We start from the raw sequence: 15,419 nt of genomic DNA on the forward strand, positions 1-15,419 counted from the left end.
AGAGCCGAATCCACCTGTTCACTTATCAGAGCCGAATCCACCTATTCTCTTATCAGAGAGCCAAATCCATCTGTTCACTTATCATAGAGCCGAATCCATCTGTTCACTTATCATAGCGCCGACTCCACCTGTTCATTTATCATAGAGCCGAATCCATCTGTTCACTTATTATAGAGCCAAATCCATCTGTTCACTTATCATAGAGCCAAATCCATCTGTTCACTTAGAGCCGAATCCACCTGTCACTTATCATAGAGCCGAATCCATCTGTTCACCTATCATAGAGCCGAATCCATCTGTTAACTTATCATAGAGCCGAATCCATCTGTTCACTTATCATAAAGCTGAATCCATCTGTTCACTTATCATAGAGCCGAATCCATCTGTTCACTTATCATAGAGCCGAATCCATCTGTTCACTTATCATAAAGCCGAATCCATCTGTTCACTTATCATAGAGCCGAATCCATCTGTTCACTTATCATAGAGCCGATTCCATCTGTTCACTTATCATAGACCCGAATCCACCTGTTCATTTATCATAGAGCCGAATCCACCTGTTCACTTATCATAGAGCCGAATCCACCTGTTAATTTATCATAGAGCCAAATCCATCTGTTCACTTATCATAGAGCCGACTCCACCTGTTCACTTATCACAGAGCTGAATCCACCTGTTCACTTATCATAGAGCCGAATCCATCTGTTCACTTATCATAAAGCCGAATCCATCTGTTCAATTATCATAGAGCCAAATCCATCTGTTCACTTATCATAGAGCCGGATCCATCTGTTCACTTATCATAGAGCCGAATCCATCTGTTCACTTATCATAGAGCCGAATCCATCTGTTCACTTATCATAGAGCCGAATCCATCTGTTTAGTTATCATAGAGCCGGATCCATCTGTTCACTTATCATAGACCTGAATCCACCTGTTCACTTATCATAGAGCCGAATCTATCTGTTCACTTATCATAGAGCCGAATCCATCTGTTTAGTTATCATAGAGCCGAATCCACCTGTTCACTTATCATAGAGCCAAATCCATCTGTTCACTTATCATAGACCTGAATCCACCTGTTTACTTATCATAGAGCCAAATCCATATGTTCACTTATCATAGAGCCGAATCCATCTGTTCACTTATCATAGAGCCGAATCCATCTGTTCACTTATCATAGAGCCGAATCCTTCTGTTCACTTAGAGCCGAATCCACCTGTCACTTATCATAGAGCCGAAACCACCTGTTTACTTATAGTGCCGAATCCTTCTGTTCACTTAGAGCCGAATCCACCTGTTTACTTATCATAGACCCGAATCCACCTGATCACTTATCATAGAGCCGAATCCATTTGTTCACTTATCATAGACCCGAATCCATCTGTTCACTTATCATAGAGCTGAATCCATCTGTTCACTTATCATAGACCCGAATCCATCTGTTTACTTATCATAGACCCGAATTCATCTGTTTACTTATCATAGACCCGAATCCATCTGTTCACTTATCATAGAGCCGAATCCATCTGTTCACTTATCATAGAGCCGAATCCATCTGTTCACTTACCATAGAGCCGAATCCATCTGTTCACTTATCATAGAGCCGAATCCACCTGGCACTAATCATAGAGCTGAATCCATCTTTTCACTTATCATAAAGCCGAATTCATCTGTTCACTTATCATAGAGGCGGATCCACCTGTTCACTTATCATAGAGCTGAATCTTCCTGTTCACTTATCTTAGAGCCAAATCCATCTGTTCACTTATCATAGAGCCGAATCCACCTTTTCACTTATCGTAGAGCTGAATCCATCTGTTCACTTATCGTAGAGCCGAATCCATCTGTTTACTTATCATAGACCCGAATCCATCTGTTCACTTATCATAGAGCCGAATCCACCTGGTACTAATCATAGTGTTGAATCCATCTTTTCACTTATCATAAAGCCGAATCCATCTGTTCACTTATCATAGAGCCGAATCTACCTGTTCACTTATCTTAGAGCCAAATCCATCTGTTCACTTATCATAGAGCCGAATCCATCTGTTACTTATCAGAGCCGCATCCACCTGATCACTGATCATAGAGCCGAATCCATCTGTTCACTTATCATAGAGCTGAATCCATCTGTTACCTATCAAAGCCGAATCAACCTGATCACTTATCATAGAGCCGAATCCACCTGATAACTTATCATAGAGCCGAATCCATCTGTTCACTTATCAGAGCCGAATGCATCTGTTCACTTATTATAGAGCCGCATCCATCTGTTCACTTATCATAGACTCAAATCCATCTGTTCACTTATCATAGACTAGAATCCATCTGTTCACTTATCATAAATCCGAATCCATCTGTTCACTTATCATAGAGCCGAATCCATCTGTTCACTTATCATAAATCCGAATCCATCTGTTCACTTATCATAGAGCCGAATCCATCTGTTCACTTATCATAGAGCCGAATCTACCTGTTCACTTATCTTAGAGCCAAATCCATCTGTTCACTTATCATAGAGCCGAATCCACCTTTTCACTTATCGTAGAGCCAAATCCATCTGTTATTTATCAGAGCCGAATCCACCTGATCACTTATCAGAGCCGAATCCATCTGTTCACTTATCATAGAGCCGAATCCATCTCTTACCTATCAAAGCCGAATCAACCTGATCACTTATCATAGAACCGAATCCATCTGTTCACTTATTATAGAGCCGCATCCATCTGTTCACTTATCATAGACTCAAATCCATCTGTTCACTTATCATAGACTAGAATCCATCTGTTCACTTATCATAAATCCGAATCCATCTGTTCACTTATCATAGAGCCGAATCCATCTGTTCGCTTATCATAGAGCTGAATCCACCTGTTCATTTATCATAGAGCCGAATCCATCTGTTCATTTATCATAGAGCTGAATCCATCTGTTCACTTATCATAGAGCCGACTCCACCTGTTCATTTATCATAGAGCCGAGTCCATCTGTTCACTTATCATAGGGCCGAATCCATCTGTTCACTTATTATAGAGCCGCATCCATCTGTTCACTTATCATAGAGCCGACTCCACCTGTTCACTTATCATAGAGCCGAGTCCATCTGTTCACTTATCATAGAGCCGAATCCATCTGTTCACTTATTATAGAGCCGCATCCATCTGTTCACTTATCATAGACTAGAATTTATCTGTTCACTTATCATAGAGCCGAATCCATCTGTTCACTTATCATAGAGCCGAATCCATCTGTTCACTTATCATAGAGCCGACTCCACCTGTTCATTTATCATAGAGCCGAGTCCATCTGTTCACTTATCATAGAGCCGAATCCATCTGTTCACTTATCATAGACTCAAATCCATCTGTTCACTTATCATAGACTAGAATCCATCTGTTCACTTATCATAGAGCCGAATCCATCTGTTCACTTATCATAGAGCCGACTCCACCTGTTCATTTATCATAGAGCCGAGTCCATCTGTTCACTTATCATAAATCCGAATCCATCTGTTCACTTATCATAGAGCCGAATCCATCTGTTCGCTTATCATAGAGCTGAATCCACCTGTTCATTTATCATAGAGCCGACTACACCTGTTCATTTATCATAGAGCCGAGTCCATCTGTTCACTTATCATAGAGCCGAGTCCATCTGTTCACTTATCATAGAGCCGACTCCACCTGTTCATTTATCATAGAGCTGAATCCATCTGTTCACTTATCATAGCGCCGACTTCACCTGTTCATTTATCATAGAGCCGAGTCCATCTGTTCACTTATCATAGAGCAGAATCCATCTGTTTAGTTATCATAGAGCCGGATCCATCTGTTCACTTATCATAGACCTGAATCCACCTGTTCACTTATCATAGAGCCGAATCCATCTGTTCACTTATCATAGAGCCGAATCCATCTGTTCACTTATCATAGATCTGAATCCACCTGTTCACTTATCATAGAGCCGAATCCATCTGTTCACTTATCATAGAGCCAAATCCATGTGTTAACTTATCATAGACCTGAATCCACCTGTTCACTTATCATAGAGCCGAATCCATCTGTTCACTTATCATAGAGCCGAATCCACCTGTTCACTTATCATAGAGCCGAATCCATCCGTTCACTTATCATAGAGCCGAATCCATCTGTTCACTTATCATAGACCTGAATCCACATGTTCACTTATCATAGAGCCGAATCCATCTGTTCACTTATCATAGAGCCAAATCCATCTGTTCACATATCATAGAGCCGAATTAATCTGTTCACTTATCATAGAGCCGAATCCACCTGTTCACTTATCATCGAGCCGAATCCATCTGTTCACTTATCATAGAGCCAAATCCATCTGTTCACTTATCATAGAGCCGAATCCATCTGTTACTTATCATAAAGCCGAATCCACCTGTTCACTTATCATAGAGCCAAATCCATCTGTTCACTTATCATAGAGCCGATTCTACCTGTTCACTTATCATAGAGCCGAAACCATCTGTTCACTTATCATAGAGCCAAATCCATCTGTTCACTTATCATAGAGCCGATTCTACCTGTTCACTTATCATAGAGCCGAAACCATCTGTTCACTTATCATAGAGCCGAATCCATCTGTTCACTTATCATAGAGCCAAATCCATCTGTTCACTTATCATAGAGCCAAATCCATCTGTTCACTTATCATAGAGCCGATTCTACCTGTTCACTTATCATAGAGCCGAAACCATCTGTTCACTTATCATAGAGCCGAATCCATCTGTTCACTTATCATAGAGCCGGATCCACCTGTTCACTTATCATAGAGCCGAATCCATCTGTTCACTTATCATAGAGCCAAATCCATCTGTTCACTTATCATAGAGCCAAATCCATCTGTTCACTTATCATAGAGCCGAATCCATCTGTTCACTTATCATAGAGCCGAATCCATCTGTTCACTTATCATAGAGCCAAATCCATCTGTTCACTTATCATAGAACCGAATCCATCTGTTCACTTATTATAGAGCCGCATCCATCTGTTCACTTATCATAGACTCAAATCCATCTGTTCACTTATCATAGACTAGAATCCATCTGTTCACTTATCATAGAGCCGAATCCATCTGTTCACTTATCATAGAGCCGAATCCATCTGTTCACTTATCATAGAGCCGACTCCACCTGTTCATTTATCATAGAGCCGAGTCCATCTGTTCACTTATCATAGAGCCGAATCCATCTGTTCACTTATTATAGAGCCGCATCCATCTGTTCACTTATCATAGACTCAAATCCATCTGTTCACTTATCATAGACTAGAATCCATCTGTTCACTTATCATAAATCCGAATCCATCTGTTCACTTATCATAGAGCCGAATCCATCTGTTCGCTTATCATAGAGCTGAATCCACCTGTTCATTTATCATAGAGCCGACTACACCTGTTCATTTATCATAGAGCCGAGTCCATCTGTTCACTTATCATAGAGCCGAGTCCATCTGTTCACTTATCATAGAGCCGACTCCACCTGTTCATTTATCATAGAGCTGAATCCATCTGTTCACTTATCATAGCGCCGACTTCACCTGTTCATTTATCATAGAGCCGAGTCCATCTGTTCACTTATCATAGAGCCGAATCCATCTGTTTAGTTATCATAGAGCCGGATCCATCTGTTCACTTATCATAGACCTGAATCCACCTGTTCACTTATCATAGAGCCGAATCCATCTGTTCACTTATCATAGAGGCGAATCCATCTGTTCACTTATCATAGACCTGAATCCACCTGTTCACTTATCATAGAGCCGAATCCATCTGTTCACTTATCATAGAGCCAAATCCATGTGTTAACTTATCATAGACCTGAATCCACCTGTTCACTTATCATAGAGCCGAATCCATCTGTTCACTTATCATAGAGCCGAATCCACCTGTTCACTTATCATAGAGCCGAATCCATCTGTTCACTTATCATAGAGCCGAATCCATCTGTTCACTTATCATAGACCTGAATCCACATGTTCACTTATCATAGAGCCGAATCCATCTGTTCACTTATGTGAAGATGTAATTTACCCTCTCACTGTATATGCTGTACAGATTCCTATTTCAAGCTGGGTTCATTGTCTTATTTGAACTACTTCTGTGTACATTTCTATTGTTGTAGGTAATCACCCCCTAAAATGCAAGGTTATATCCTCTTGAGGCACTTCCATCCCTGGGAGTAGGGGGAGGTGGGCCTAGAGTCCAACTAGTGTAAACTCTGCTTACCTGGGAGATTCAGGCAGAGTGAGCTGAAACTTGAAGGGAGCAGGAGCTCCAGCCTGTGTGGCTGTGGACACGGACGGAGCTAGGCCTGTGTGGCGGCCCGTGGGATTGTGTGGAACTCTTTGGACTACTGTAAGGACGATTGCTTTGTAATCCGGTCCGAGGATTGTCGGGAAGGGCCCCCGAATCAGTTTTACGTGGACTTATCGTGTGCTGTTCCAGTGTTCTTGTGAATAAACCTGTTGGATCGTTCCTCGGCCTGTTGTCTCTCCTTGCTCTGCTGTACACCCCGTCACAAACTGGTTGGCAGTGCTGGGATCAGAGCAGAAGGAATGGAGGACAATGGCTCAACATCAGGAACCAGCACTGCAGAGTACAAGACCTGGACTTTGGGGAGCCTGCAATCAAAGGCCCGTGAAGTAGGAGTTCGTTTCAAAGGACTCTCCAAGGAGCAGCTGATTGAGGCGCTAGAAGGAGTCTGCTCGCAAAATGACGTGGAGGAAGGATCCTCACAGCAAAGGGAGGAAAGACGGGAGCTGGAGGTGAATACCCAAAAAAGTCAATGGGTTGTGTGGTACAAGGAAAAGATGGCACTGCTTGGAGATGAGGCCACCATAGAAGATAAGAGGGAGGCCATGCGTGGAGCTGAAGAGAAGGAGCGCAGGATGGAGGAGATGGCATTGCTGGATAAGCAGCTCGCTGTGGAAGCCGCGAGAGGTTCCAGACAGACTGTAACCCCAGCACCCATCATGAGGGAACTTCCCAGGGTGTCCCGCAAAGACTTTAAGCCGTTTAATGAGGCTGCAGGCGACATTGAGGGCTTCTTCCAGGACTTTGAGCATCAGTGTCGATTAATGGAAGTCCCGGACAGGGAGCGTGTCCGGCATCTGGTTGGGCTCCTAGAGGGGGGAGCTGCTGAAGCCTATAGAGCTATGGACCCTCGGTGGAACTGTGAGTATGCGGATATTAAACAGACTATTCTAGAACATTATGCTGTGACCCCAGACACTTACAGGACTCAGTTCCGTGCTTTAGCCTGTGATGGGGAAGTGTCTTTTAAGATATATGCTCATAGACTCAAACAAATATGTAATCGCTGGCTGGAGGCAGAGGAGGCCTTATCTTGGGAGACCTTCCTGCAGGTCATCCTAAAAGAACAATTCTTTGCCCAGTGCCCCGCTGAGATCCGGGAATGGGTGCGTGAGAGAAAACCAGCGACAGTGGAGGAAGCTGCTGCTCTCGCTGATGAGGCTCTCACCATCAAGCCTCAGTGGAGGGTTCTGTTGGAGGATGGAGAGACGCCTAACAGCTCCACAACACCGGATGCCCCCAGTTATTCTGTCCCCATTGTTCCCCGTTCCTCTAAGCCACCACATGTTGATACCCGTGTTAATGTGCCTCCAGTTGCTTCTACTGCACTTTCTGGAATACGCCGGGGAGAGGAAGTAACAGAGCGCAGGTGTTATGTTTGTAGGCATCCCGGGCATTTGCAGGCCTCATGCCCAGCCAGGCCATGGAGGAATCATCCTCAAACCCCTACAGCACCTTCAGGTGGGAGCCGGCCTCCAAGTTCCCCTACCCCTTACCCAAGAGGACGCCTTGGATGGAGGGAGACCCAGCTCAGATGCTATCAATGTGGACAGCCAGGGCATCGGCAAGTCTCCTGCCCAGCTGTTCAAATGTGGACTGATCCTGCGCCCAATCGGATTGTTAATTATTTACAGCCCAGCGCCATGGAGGAAGATGTGGCACCGCTATGTGAGACCTGGCCTAGTGACTCAGCCCCCCATGTTGCACCACCAGGAGTTTACGGGGTGCGACCTGCAGTTATGACGACTTCTGCTCATCGAGGTAAGCACTTGCAGGAGGTTGTGCTGGATGGACAGAGACTTGTTGGATTTTGTGACTCGGGTGCTTTCCTCACACTGGCTGATCCCCGAGTGGTTCGGCCTGAGGCAATCCATAGAGGACCTGGGATTGTCATTGAACTGGCTGGTGGACAATGGAGGACTATTCCCACAGCCACTGTGGATCTGAGCTTTGGTTTTGGGGTCAGGCGATGTGTGGTTGGGGTGATGGGTGGTCTGCCTGCAGCTGTTCTCCTGGGCAATGATGTGGGAGAGCTACGATGCCAATTCGTGGCTGCATGAAGCCACATGTAAGTAACGCTCTGCCTGTGTGTACTTAACCAGTGACCTGTAGAGGTCCCTAGTACGTACACAAGTTGGGAGGGGGAGGGATTGTGAAGATGTAATTTACCCTCTCACTGTATATGCTGTACAGATTCCTATTTCAAGCTGGGTTCATTGTCTTATTTGAACTACTTCTGTGTACATTTCTATTGTTGTAGGTAATCACCCCCTAAAATGCAAGGTTATATCCTCTTGAGGCACTTCCATCCCTGGGAGTAGGGGGAGGTGGGCCTAGAGTCCAACTAGTGTAAACTCTGCTTACCTGGGAGATTCAGGCAGAGTGAGCTGAAACTTGAAGGGAGCAGGAGCTCCAGCCTGTGTGGCTGTGGACACGGACGGAGCTAGGCCTGTGTGGCGGCCCGTGGGATTGTGTGGAACTCTTTGGACTACTGTAAGGACGATTGCTTTGTAATCCGGTCCGAGGATTGTCGGGAAGGGCCCCCGAATCAGTTTTACGTGGACTTATCGTGTGCTGTTCCAGTGTTCTTGTGAATAAACCTGTTGGATCGTTCCTCGGCCTGTTGTCTCTCCTTGCTCTGCTGTACACCCCGTCACAACTTATCATAGAGCCAAATCCATCTGTTCACATATCATAGAGCCGAATTAATCTGTTCACTTATCATAGAGCCGAATCCACCTGTTCACTTATCATCGAGCCGAATCCATCTGTTCACTTATCATAGAGCCAAATCCATCTGTTCACTTATCATAGAGCCGAATCCATCTGTTACTTATCATAAAGCCGAATCCACCTGTTCACTTATCATAGAGCCAAATCCATCTGTTCACTTATCATAGAGCCGATTCTACCTGTTCACTTATCATAGAGCCAAATCCATCTGTTCACTTATCATAGAGCCGATTCTACCTGTTCACTTATCATAGAGCCGAAACCATCTGTTCACTTATCATAGAGCCGAATCCATCTGTTCACTTATCATAGAGCCAAATCCATCTGTTCACTTATCATAGAGCCAAATCCATCTGTTCACTTATCATAGAGCCGATTCTACCTGTTCACTTATCATAGAGCCGAAACCATCTGTTCACTTATCATAGAGCCGAATCCATCTGTTCACTTATCATAGAGCCAAATCCATCTGTTCACTTATCATAGAGCCAAATCAATCTGTTCACTTATCATAGAGCCAAATCCATCTGTTCACTTATCATAGAGCCGAATCCATCTGTTCACTTATCATAGAGCCAAATCCATCTGTTCACTTATCATAGAGCCAAATCCATCTGTTCACTTATCATAGAGCCAAATCCATCTGTTCACTTATCATAGAGCCGATTCTACCTGTTCACTTATCATAGAGCCGAAACCATCTGTTCACTTATCATAGAGCCGAATCCATCTGTTCACTTATCATAGAGCCAAATCCATCTGTTACTTTTCAGAGCCAAATCCACCTGATCACTTATCATAGAGCCGAATCCACCTGATCACTTATCATAGAGCCGAATCCACCTGATCACTTATCATAGAGCCGAATCCACCTGTTCACTTATCAGAGCCGAATCCACCTATTCTCTTATCAGAGAGCCAAATCCATCTGTTCACTTATCATAGAGCCGAATCCATCTGTTCACTTATCATAGAGCCGAATCCATCTGTTCACTTATCATAGAGCCGACTCCACCTGTTCATTTATCATAGAGCCGAATCCATCTGTTCACTTATCATAGAGCCGAATCCATCTGTTCACTTATCATAGAGCCAAAACCATCTGTTCACTTATCATAGAGCCAAATCCATCTGTTCACTTATCATAGAGCCGAATCCATCTGTTCACTTATCATAAAGCTGAATCCTTCTGTTCACTTATCATAGAGCCGAATCCATCTGTTCGCTTATCATAGAGCCGAATCCATCTGTTCGCTTATCATAGAGCCAAATCCATCTGTTCACTTATCATAGAGCCGAATCCATCTGTTCACTTATCATAAAGCCGAATCCATCTGTTCACTTATCATAGAGCCGAATCCATCTGTTCACTTATCATAGAGCCGAATCCATCTGTTCACTTATCATAGACCCGAATCCACCTGTTCACTTATCATAGAGCCGAATCCACCTGTTAATTTATCATAGAGCCGAATCCATCTGTTCACTTATCATAGAGCCGACTCCACCTGTTCACTTATCATAGAGCCGAATCCACCTGTTCACTTATCATAGAGCCGAATCCATCTGTTCACTTATCATGGAGCCGAATCCACCTGTTCACTTTTAATAGAGCCGAATCCATCTGATCACTTATCATAGAGCCGAATCCATCTGTTCACTTATCATAGAGCCGAATCCATCTGTTCACTTATCATAGACCCGAATCCACCTGTTCACTTATCATAGAGCCGAATCCACCTGTTAATTTATCATAGAGCCGAATCCATCTGTTCACTTATCATAGAGCCGACTCCACCTGTTCACTTATCATAGAGCCAAATCCACCTGTTCACTTATCATAGAGCCGAATCCATCTGTTCACTTATCATGGAGCCGAATCCACCTGTTCACTTTTAATAGAGCCGAATCCATCTGATCACTTATCATAAAGTTGAATCCATTTGTTCACGTATCATAGAGCCGAATCCATCTGATCACTTATCATAAAGCTGAATCCATCTGTTCACTTATCATAGAGCCGAATCCACCTGTTCACTTATCATAGAGCCGAATCCACCTGATCACTTATCATAGAGCCGAATCCACCTGTTCACTTATCATAGAGCCAAATCCATGTGTTCATTTATCATAGAGCCGAATCCATCTGTTCACTTCTCATAGAGCCGAATCCATCTGTTCACTTACCATAAAGCTGAATCCATCTTTTCACTTATCATAGAGCCGAATCCATCTGTTCACTTATCATAGAGCCGAATCCATCTGTTCGCTTATCATAGAGCTGAATCCATTTGTTCACTTATCATAGCGCCGACTCCACCTGTTCATTTATCATAGAGCCGAATCCATCTGTTCACTTATCATAGAGCCGAATCCATCTGTTTAGTTATCATAGAGCCGGATCCATCTGTTCACTTATCATAGACCTGAATCCACCTGTTCAATTATCATAGAGCCGAATCCATCTGTTCACTTATCATAGAGCCGAATCCATCTGTTTAGTTATCATAGAGCCAAATCCATCTGTTCACTTATCATAGACCTGAATCCACCTGTTCACTTATCATAGAGCCGAATCTATCTGTTTAGTTATCATAGAGCCGGATCCATCTGTTCACTTATCATAGACCTGAATCCACCTGTTCACTTATCATAGAGCCGAATCCATCTTTTCACTTATCATAGAGCCGAAACCATCTGTTCACTTATCATAGAGCCAAATTTACCTGTTAACTTATCATAGAGCCGAATCTACCTGTTCACTTATCATAGAGCCGAATCCATCTGTTCACTTATCTTAGAGCCAAATCCATCTGTTCACTTATCATAGAGCCGAATCCACCTTTTCACTTATCATAGAGCCGAATCCGTATGTTCACTTATCATAGAGCCGAATCCATATGTTCACTTATCATAAAGCCGAATCCATCTGTTCACTTATCATAGAGCCAAATCCACCTGTCACTTATCATAGAGCCGAATCCACCTGTTTACTTATAGAGCCGAATCCACCTGTTTACTTATTATAGAGCCGAATCCACCTGATCACTTATCATAGAGCCGAATCCAGCTGTTCACTTATCATAGACCCGAATCCATCTGTTCACTTATCATAGAGCTGAATCCATCTGTTCACTTATCATAGAGCCGAATCCATCTGTTTACTTATCATAGACCCGAATCCACCTGTTCACTTATCATAGAGCCGAATCCATCTGTTCACTTATCAGAGATCCGGATCCATCTTTTACTTTTCATAGAGCCCACTACATCTGTTCACTTATCATAAAGCCGAATCCATCTGTTCACTTATCATAGAGCCGAATCCACCTGTTCACTTATCATAGAGCCGAATCCACCTGTTCACTTATCATAGAGCCGAATCCATCTGTTAACTTATCATAGAGCCGAATCCATCTGATAACTTATCATAGAGCCGAATCCATCTGTTCGCTTATCATAGAGCTGAATCCATTTGTTCACTTATCATAGCGCGACTCCATCTGTTTAGTTATCATAGAGCCGAATCCATCTGTTCACTTATCATAGAGCCGGATCCATCTGTTTAGTTATCATAGAGCTGAATCCATCTGTTCACTTATCATAGAGCCGGATCCATCTGTTCACTTATCATAGACCTGAATCCACCTGTTCACTTATCATAGAGCCGAATCCATCTGTTTAGTTATCATAGAGCTGAATCCATCTGTTCACTTATCATAGAGCCGGATCCATCTGTTCACTTATCATAGACCTGAATCCACCTGTTCACTTATCATAGAGCCTAATCCATCTGTTCGCTTATCATAGAGCCGAATCCATCTGTTCACTTATCATAGAGCCGAATCCATCTGTTTAGTTATCATAGAGCCGGATCCATCTGTTCACTTATCATAGACCTGAATCCACCTGTTTAGTTATCATAGAGCCGGATCCATCTGTTCACTTATCATAGAGCCGAATCCATCTGTTTAGTTATCATAGAGCCGAATCCACCTGTTTAGTTATCATAGGGCCGAATCCACCTGTTCACTTATCATAGACCTGAATCCACCTGTTCACTTATCATAGAGCCGAATCCATCTGTTCACTTATCATAGAGCCGAATCTATCTATTTAGTTATCATAGAGCCGTATCCATCTGTTCACTTATCATAGACCTGAATCCACCTGTTCACTTATCATAGAGCCGAATCCATCTTTTCACTTATCATAGAGCCGAATCCATCTGTTCACTTATCATAGAGCCGAATCTACCTGTTCACTTATCATAGAGCCGAATCCATCTGTTCACTTATCATAGATCCGAATCCATCTGTTCACTTATCATAGAGCCGAATCCATATGTTCACTTATCATAAAGCCGAATCCATATGTTCACTTATCATAAAGCTGAATCCATCTGTTCACTTATCATAGAGCCGAATCCATCTGTTCACTTATCATAGAGCCGAATCCACCTTTTCACTTATCATAGAGCTGAATCCATCTGTTCACTTATCATAGCGCCGACTTCACCTGTTCATTTATCATAGAGCCGAGTCCATCTGTTCACTTATCATAGAGCCGAATCCATCTGTTTAGTTATCATAGAGCCGGATCCATCTGTTCACTTATCATAGACCTGAATCCACCTGTTCACTTATCATAGAGCCGAATCCATCTGTTCACTTATCATAGAGCCGAATCCATCTGTTCACTTATCATAGACCTGAATCCACCTGTTCACTTATCATAGAGCCGAATCCATCTGTTCACTTATCATAGAGCCAAATCCATGTGTTAACTTATCATAGACCTGAATCCACCTGTTCACTTATCATAGAGCCGAATACATCTGTTCACTTATCATAGACCTGAATCCACATGTTCACTTATCATAGAGCCGAATCCATGTGTTCACTTATCATAGAGCCGAATCCATCTGTTCACTTATCATAGAGCCGAATCCACCTAATCACTTATCATAGACCTGAATCCATCTGTTCACTTATCATAGAGCCGAATCCATCTGTTCACTTATCATAGAGCCGAATCCACCTAATCACTTATCATAGACCTGAATCCATCTGTTCACTTATCATAGAGCTGAATCCATCTGTTCACTTATCATAGAGCCGAATCCACCTGTTCACTTATCATAGAGCCGAATCCACCTGTTCACTTATCATAGAGCCAAATCCATCTGTTCATTTATCATACAGCCGAATCCATTTGTTCACTTCTCATAGAGCCGAATCCATCTGTTCACTTATCATAAAGCTGAATCCATCTGTTCACTTATCATAGAGCCGAATCCATCTGTTCACTTATCATAGAGCCGAATCCATCTGTTCGCTTATCATAGAGCTGAATCCATTTGTTCACTTATCATAGCGCCGACTCCACCTGTTCATTTATCATAGAGCTGAATCCATCTGTTCACTTATCATAGAGCCGAATCCATCTGTTTAGTTATCATAGAGCCGGATCCATCTGTTCACTTATCATAGACCTGAATCCACCTGTTCACTTATCATAGAGCCGAATCCATCTGTTCACTTATCATAGAGCCGAATCCATCTGTTTAGTTATCATAGAGCCAAATCCATCTGTTCACTTATCATAGACCTGAATCCACCTGTTCACTTATCATAGAGCCGAATCTATCTGTTTAGTTATCATAGAGCCGGATCCATCTGTTCACTTATCATAGACCTGAATCCACCTGTTCACTTATCATAGAGCCGAATCCATCTTTTCACTTATCATAGAGCCGAATCCATCTGTTCACTTATCATAGAGCCGAATCTACCTGTTAACTTATCATAGAGCCGAATCTACCTGTTCACTTATCTTAGAGCCAAATCCATCTGTTCACTTATCATAGAGCCGAATCCACCTTTTCACTTATCATAGAGCCAAATCCATCTGTTCACTTATCATAGAGCCGAATCCGTATGTTCACTTATCATAGAGCCGAATCCATATGTTCACTTATCATAAAGCCGAATCCATCTGTTCACTTATCATAGAGCCAAATCCACCTGTCACTTATCATAGAGCCGAATCCACCTGTTTACTTATAGAGCCGAATCCACCTGTTTACTTATCATAGAGCCGAATCCACCTGATCACTTATCATAGAGCCGAATCCAGCTGTTCACTTATCATAGACCCGAATCCATCTGTTCACTTATCATAGAGCTGAATCCATCTGTTCACTTATCATAGAGCCGAATCCATCTGTTTACTTATCATAGACCCGAATCCACCTGTTCACTTATCATAGAGCCGAATCCATCTGTTCACTTATCAGAGATCCGGATCCATCTTTTACTTTTCATAGAGCCCACTACATC

This window comes from Anomaloglossus baeobatrachus, unplaced genomic scaffold (genome assembly GCF_048569485.1).
Source record: "Anomaloglossus baeobatrachus isolate aAnoBae1 unplaced genomic scaffold, aAnoBae1.hap1 Scaffold_149, whole genome shotgun sequence".
NCBI classification, from domain to species: domain Eukaryota; kingdom Metazoa; phylum Chordata; class Amphibia; order Anura; family Aromobatidae; genus Anomaloglossus; species Anomaloglossus baeobatrachus.